Source organism: Setaria italica, chromosome I (assembly GCF_000263155.2).
Source record: "Setaria italica strain Yugu1 chromosome I, Setaria_italica_v2.0, whole genome shotgun sequence".
In the NCBI taxonomy this organism is placed as follows: Eukaryota; Viridiplantae; Streptophyta; class Magnoliopsida; order Poales; family Poaceae; genus Setaria; species Setaria italica.
Window position 1 is genome coordinate 5,403,754 of NC_028450.1, and position 7,843 is coordinate 5,411,596.

Sequence of the window (7,843 nt, forward strand, 5' to 3'; positions counted from 1 at the left end):
TGACCGTTACAAAAGCTACTACACATAGCACGGAATGGGTATATTTTCCAAACTAAGAAGGCCGCGGGCCTTCTGTCGGATTTCACTCTATGCGGAATGATGCGGCTATTTTCATGCGCCAAGAAAAGCGGAGATTGATGCGCTAGTGAACTTATTGACTATGTTCGGCGAGGCGACTGGACTTAAAGCCAATTTCCAAAAGTCAACAGCTCTGCCGATCCGCTGTCAAGGGATAGTGCTAACAGACATTTTACAGAGCATGCCAGCCAAGATTGGAACTTTTCCAACCAAATATCTTGGTCTTCCGCTATCTACTTCACGTCTTAAAATGGTAGACTTCCAACCGTTGATCGACAAGGCACTTAAGAAACTCAACACCTGGAATGCACGAAACATGACCACAGCGGGGCGTTTGACACTTGTCAAATCAGTGTTGACAGCCCAGCCGGTTTATTTACTCACGGCTCTACAAGCACCAAAGCAAATCATGAAGGCCATCGATACCAAAAGGAAACAGTTCCTCTGGGCCGGTAACGAGAATGTCACTGGCGGGAAATGTAAGGTGAACTGGACGCGGACCGCCAGACATAAGAAAGGGGGCGGCCTTGGGATTCTACACCTGGGGAAATTCTCCAGAGCGCTACGTCTGCGGTGGTTGTGGCAACAATGGATACATGAGAACGCATTATGGGATGACTGTGATATCCCCTGCACGCAGTCTGATCGGAAGTTATTCGCGGCAGCCACCACTATAACAATCGGCGATGGCAACAAGATCTCTTTTTGGGACAGTGGCTGGATCGACGGCCAAAGGCCCAGGGACATGGCGCCCAACCTTCACCGCATTTCAAAACGAAAGAATAGATCGCTGCGCGAAGCCATCACGAATAATGCCTGGGTCACAGATATTGATCTTCAGCACCAGAGCTTTTCGGTCACACACTTCATCGAGCTGCAGAAAATCTGGAATGCGGCGAGCCGCCTGCAACTTCGACATGGGGTAACGGACACCATTCGTTGGAAATTGACGGCCGACGGCCATTATAGCACGAGATCAGCATACCGAGCACAGTTTTTCGGGTCCACAAACACCAACTTAGAAGCTATCATCTGGAAACCATGGGCACCTCCAAAGTGTAAGTTCTTCAGCTGGCTGGCGATTCAAGACAGAATCTGGACAGCGGACCGGTTGCAAAGACGGGGTTGGCCATGTAACCCAAATTGTGTTCTCTGCGAAGCAACGCAGGAGACGGGACCCCACATGTTCACCGCTTGCAGTTACACAAGGAATGTCTGGGCTCAACTTAGCGAGTGGACGAGGTGCCCGGGCATTGAACCAGAACGTTGGGATGCGCATGACACTCTGCATGACTGGTGGACGGCTTTAGCAGGCGAGCAGGTCCCTGACAAAAGAGGATTTAGATCCTTCATCATTTTAGTCCTGTGGGAAGTTTGGAAAGAGCGCAACGCGCGAGTTTTCCATCGACAGGAGCAATCCTTCCCCCGTTTGGTAGCTCGCATAAGAGATGAGGCAGCTACATGGGTGTCGGCTGGTGCGGTGCACCTCGGTCGGTTTTTGGACGCCGCGAGGCGTAGTTGAGTGTATATAAGGCGCTCTTTCAGTTTACCTCCTACCAGTGTTCTAAGCTCGCAGTGCGCAGCATGTAATTACTTAATTGTTTCGCCTTCGGGCACTCCTCTTTTTTAATACAGCGGCAGCTCTCCTGCCTGCTCGTTTCAAAAAAAAAAAAAAAAGAATGCTCATGGCTGGGCACCACGTTACTTCGAAGGCCTTCTTCCAAACCTTCTTGATTCTAGTAAGAACAAGTATGGTGATTGCAGATGCAGGTAGTGTTACAACAGATCTTGCAAAGGGTGCTGATGCAGTAGCTTCAGTGTTTGCCGTTCTTGATCGGGTAACAGAAATAGATCCTGACAGCCCTGATGGATATAGACCAGAGAAGCTCAAAGGCGAGGTGTACATTAGAAGAGTTCATTTTGCATATCCATCGAGGCCAAATGTGATCATATTAAAGGATTCTCCTTGAGCATTCAATCAGATAAGTCAACAGCACTTGTTGGGCAAAGTGGTTCAGGCAAGTCAACCATCATTGGGCTTATAGAGAGGTTCTATGACCCAATTAGCGGGGTAGTAGAGATTGACAGCAGAGACATCAAAACATATAACCTCCAAGACTTGCGAAAGCACATTGGATTGGTCAGCCAAGAGCCAGCATTGTTTGCAGGTACCATCAGGGAGAACATTGTATATGGCACAGAAACAGCTGATGAGGAAGAAATTGAGAATGCAGCAAGGTCTGCCAATGCACATGGCTTCATTAGCAGCCTCAAGGATGGATATGACACATGGTGTGGTGAGCGAGGTGTTCAATTGTCAGGAGGCCAAAAGCAGCGCGTTGCAATTGCCCGTGCAATTCTGAAGAACCCTGCTATCTTGCTACTGGATGAAGCTACATGTGCATTAGACAACCACTCTGAGAAGGTTGTACAAGAGGCACTCGATCGACTGTTGGTTGGCAGGACAAGTGTCGCGGTGGCACACAGGCTTAGCACTATTCAGAACTGTGACCAGATCATTGTGCTTGAGAAAGGAATTGTTGCTGAGACAGGCACACATGCATCCCTCATGGCCAAGGGTCCTGCTGGGACATACTTTGGGTTGGTTAATTTGCAGCAAGGAGGCAACCAGACAACCAGCACTGTGATTTTGCATGAAAACACATGAGCTCTAGATTTGCAGTCCTGTTAAAATGTGCCACCACTTTGGATTAACCAATAAGGAAGACTGCTACCAGACTATTAAAATTTCCTTCAACGCTATCTTTAATTGCTCTATCAGTGCATAGTAGCGTATCACGGTTGTAGTTTCTTGATTGATATGGGATATGTATTGTAGTTCTGAGAAGGTCAAGGAATCTGAGAGAAAATGAACATTATGCTGCATTTCATCTTATTCTCTTGCAGCTTACAAGAAAAAAAAAACACGGCCAAAACAATAAAGGGGGAGCAGAAGTTATTTTTCCCAGGTATTACAATTCTAGCTTATAGTTTCAGAGCCAAGTTCTTCACAGCCCATTTGAACCAGAACTATAAAGTTGAACAAGTTAGATAAAATTTTGAGGTCATTTCCAATAATTTCATCCATATCCAGTATCAAGAATTCACACCGTACCACATATTTGCAACTAGGAGTAAAAATCCTAGCGTATGCTCAAGCGCGATATTGATTTGGATTTGCCTGGAACTAGAGCCTGATTCCGGTTCAGCAGAATTGGTGGCCATACGAGTGTATCACCTGGTCGGAGCGAACGGAGCTGCTGGCATCGTGGTGGCGCCTGATGGACTGCGGCGCGGGGCGACGAGATGTGCGATGCTGCTCTGAATTTATTCATACGGGAAGATCTGTAGTATGCTAGTAGTACGTGCTAGTGCATTAGAGTTGGAGGCTGTACCAGCTCAAGGTCGGAGAGAGACCCCTGGTGTCGCCGGTACAGGGTCCATCCGGCGCGCGGCGTCGGCGGCGCAGTGGCTGCCGAATCCGGTGGGGGTTGCAACCTTGCGCCCCGATTGCGACGCCGTATCGCTTGAAGGAGGCGGCAAGCCGCGTCAGGCAGGCCCGCCGCCGCGCTGACCAGTGACCACCACCCGCGGCGAGGACGCCGCCGTTGGCTTTGGTCCCCAATGCTGCTATTTTGGTGCGGGTTCACGAATTCTAAATCTTGGGCTTCTGTGTGGGCTAGTTCTGGTTGTGGGCCTCATGAGATAGGCCTGAAAAGGCCGATGGGAATTGGGCCCGACATCGTATACGTTTGCAAAAACCAAACAATCGTTGCCCTCAGTTTGCAATATTTGTTTTTCAGAATTATCAAGTCGCGGCATTTTTTTTAGAAAGAAGCAGAATCAAGTTGCTCTGTTAGTCTGTTTATAAAACTGTTGAAGAACCCGAAAAAAAGGATCTGTATATAAAACTGAAGAATAATGCAACAAGCAGTGGGTGCAGTCCATGTATGCCGTGCGCCCGTGCCAGTTGTTCCACGCACCAATCAAATTTGGCAACTGCCAACGTCGTGCGTACACTCCCACGAACCGTTCAGGAGTGGAAGGCGTTTTTGCTGTTCGCTCCATTCCCTTTCTTGTAAACTGTTGGATAACCCGTGCCACAGCCAAATTCTATGCATAGGCCAGTTTTAACATACAATTTCATTACACTGTTACTAAGATTGCAAACTTGGTAACTGTGCATACTAGGTTTCATGGTGAGAAAATTTCTCTCTCATTTTATGAAACTCCATCCTCTTTCCTTATAAAAGGCCTTATCAAATTAGAAAAATAATGACGTGGCATAGAAATTAATGTTGATGAAACTCTTTATGAAATTTTTACAGAGACTTGCCTTAGTGCATGTGCAGTGCTAGATCTTTGACACTCCAAAATGTGATCATGTACCATTATAAAGTTATAAAACCAAGAGTGCAAGCTTCTGCGAGAGAGATGTACGTACGTATACGTTTGCTTTTCAAAAAACCGTGTTCGTGTGTTTTTGCATATAGGTTGAAATATTGTTATCCAGTTCATGGAATATGCCTTTACGCATAAATGCATACAAATTTAGTTTTACACTATGCTCGTCCTTTGCTGCAAATGGCTGGAATACCTATCCGTGCCAAGTTTGTTGGGCCGCCGTGGTCCGTGGCATCATTCGGGAAGGGTCGTGGGGCGGCGCTGCTAGGCGCTCAATTCTCATGATGGTGATGGCTGATGGGTGGTCTTCCTCTCCTCTGTCGCGCCGGACGCAAGGAATTATGTGCGCCGGCACTCGTCAGGCACGCACCCGACCGGCACCTCGGCCGCGCGCGTCCGTTGGGCAAGCCGTGCGTTCATCATTACCACCGGGGGGCGGGCGTGGGCGCGTGGCGCATCATCGCCCATCATGTGCTCGCGGGCGGTACGAGCGTTTATGAGAGCTACGCACCCCATGTACACACATGCTGTGCCGTGCAAGTCAATACTCTATTGTGTCTCTTGAATATTAGTGCTATATAGAAATTTCATTCTAATTTAATGATGTGATGCCTCAACAATTTTGATGACATAGCTGCTAATGAGAAGGAATAAGTTTCATCAAGATAAAATTTTGTATACACTATTTCCAAGACTCTAAAATATGATGAAACTAGTATTGGGGACTAAAGAGGTTCATCTCATCTCATTACATCCAATCATATGCCTCGCAATTTAAACCGCGAAATAAAACATTGTTCATTCATCTACTCAAACTTAAAGTTTGATGACACGCTACTCTTGAAAACCACAAGATGAAACTCCCAACTAAAAATGATCTTATTATGGACCAGCTAATCGCACGTACATCTTGTGTGTTTATAATGATGGCACGGGGTTCCATTTATGTGTAAAGATCAACATGGAGTAGGCGAATGGCTAGGGGACATTTACATCCATACTCCTACTTTGGAGTGTAATTGTGATTTTATCCTTATTTTCTCAACTTTGTGATTTTGCCATCAACTATTCACAAGTCAATGCGATTTTGCCCCTAATCAATGGTCAAAATAGAGGCAAATATGCAAAGATCAAGGGCAAAATTGCATTGACTCGTGAATAGTTAAGGGCAAAATCACATAGCGTAAAAATATAATTGCACGATAAGATAAAAAAAAGTCTTCGTGAGTCTTCGTGTAATGCAATAACCTCTCTACTTTTGAAATTAATACAATTCATGAGCCTACTCAGCATCAGCCAGTGAAAACATCACGATAACTAACTTTGAGAATCTTTGGCATGTTTAGTGGACATAAGTATTAGTACATAAAAAAGTACTCTTCCGAATCCTTATAAGTTAAAAACAGAGCCAAGAAAAAAAAGGAGCGCGCTAGACTTGTAGCTGGGAAAACTCCGCTGGCGTGGCCCAATTTAATAGCCTGCGCAAGCGCAAGCCATGAAACGCGGCGACCTGTCAGCGGAGCGGCGAGCCCCACCTCCCTCCCGATCTCGCCCACCGCGCAGGCAGCGGCAGGACCCATGCACGATGCACCCATGCCTGATGCCTGCCCGCACGGGACAGCCGCGGCAGCTCACGCACATGGCGCCCGCAGCCCCCCCAGTCGCCACCGCCGCAGTCCCCGCAGCGTAGGCCGCTGCAGGCACGCCACCGCTCTTCGGCGAGCGAGGCGCGGCAGCCCACCGCGGATTCGCGAATAATTTAGGGATAGTATGGTACTGTAGGAGTACTAGTACGCGGAGTCGAAGGGGGTGTTTGGGAGCACTTTACTTCACGAAAAATTACTCCACTTCACCAACTTCAAAAATTTCGCAGCCAAATACGTCTAGCTCTAGCAACTCCGGCTCCAGGAAAAAAGGTGGAGCAGGGGGTAGATCCACGTTTTTTGTGGAGTACCTCAAGAGGTGCTCCAAAAATCCGTTTTACAGACCTCCTCGTGGAGTTGGTGGGTATTTACCCACCACTGCCACTCGTTACACAACGTAACGGTTCGCGAAATAAAAAAGGCTCCCGTCGCGCCGGTCGGCCATGCCTGCCGTGCCGCTCCCGCCCGTCGCGCCCTGCGCCGCCCGGCGCCGCCGCCCGCCGCCCGCCACCCGCCACCGCTCCTCACCCGCCGCACCCCGCGCCACCCACCGCCGCGCGTCGCCCGCCCCTGCCCGCCCCGCGCCGCCCGTCGCCCGCCCCCGCCTGCCGACCGTCCCCACCCGCCGCGGCCCGCGCCGCCCGCCCGTCCCCACCCGCCGCGCCGCCGCGGCCCGCCACGCGCCGCACGCCCCCGCCCGCCTGCCCGCCGGTCCTGCGCGGCCTGCCTGCTCCGAGCAAAGGAGAAGAGGAGAAGAAGGGGAGAAGTAAAGGACACTGACAAGTGGGACCCATTCACATGGGTATAATGGACTTTACACAGCAAGATCTTCTATTTTCGGAGCTGGATCTATGCATTTTGCCAAACATGTGGACAGCTCTGGTATTTTTTTGGAGTCGGTGGAGTGGAGCTGCAATGTGGTGGAGTTGGTGGAGTGGAGCTCAAAAATTTGGAGTGGAGTGCTCCCAAACACCCCCGAAGTCACGGTGAGCCACTTTTGTCTTCACTGACTTCACCTTCTTCCCGTTCATTTTAAGATCTCGATATCCGTTTCGATATCGTGCTACGGTAATGCACAGTGTTAAATAGTATCGTGCTACAGTACCACAGTGTTAAATAGTATCGTGCTACAAGCGCCGAAGTCTCTTTGACCTAAGTTCTGGTTTGGTTGGTATTGGTTGGTTAACCCACCGCCACCGGACGGAGCCTCCTCGCCGGCCGGTCTCCGCCACCCGTCCCAGCTTTCAGAGAAATCAGAGAAGGCAGCGATGTGGGCATGCAGGCAGAGGCAGGGGCGACCACGACCAGACGCTCGCGGAGCCACGGCTGTGGCAGACTGCCAGCCCTGCCTGCACTGAGGGGCAATCCACGATGGTAGAATAGTGGAGGCCACGAAGCGCTAGACAGAAAATATATGGAAACAAAAACAAAGGCGCAGAAGAGAGTGCGAGAAAAAACAGAGAAAGTGAAAGGACGAGGTAATAAAGAGGAAAGGTGAACGAATGGATAATTAAAGAGTAAATCATGTTTTTTTAACTAAATCTCCGTTCCCTTTATAAAAAAATATTATATGCAAACAAAATGTACGTGTATAAATTTACGCGCACATAATTTGTATAAACAATTTGGAGACAAAATATTTTAGAGATATCAATTTTTTGAAAAATCTAGAGAAACAAAAAATTCAAATAAATTTTTTTGAAAGTTAGGAACATAAT

General features: G+C 48.6%; 1 pseudogene; it reads left to right on the plus strand.

The window, feature by feature from the left end:
• LOC101776799 overlaps positions 1-2,746 on the plus strand; it is a 9,785-nt pseudogene extending 7,039 nt beyond the window's left edge.
• The last annotated feature ends 5,097 nt before the right edge of the window (positions 2,747-7,843 follow it).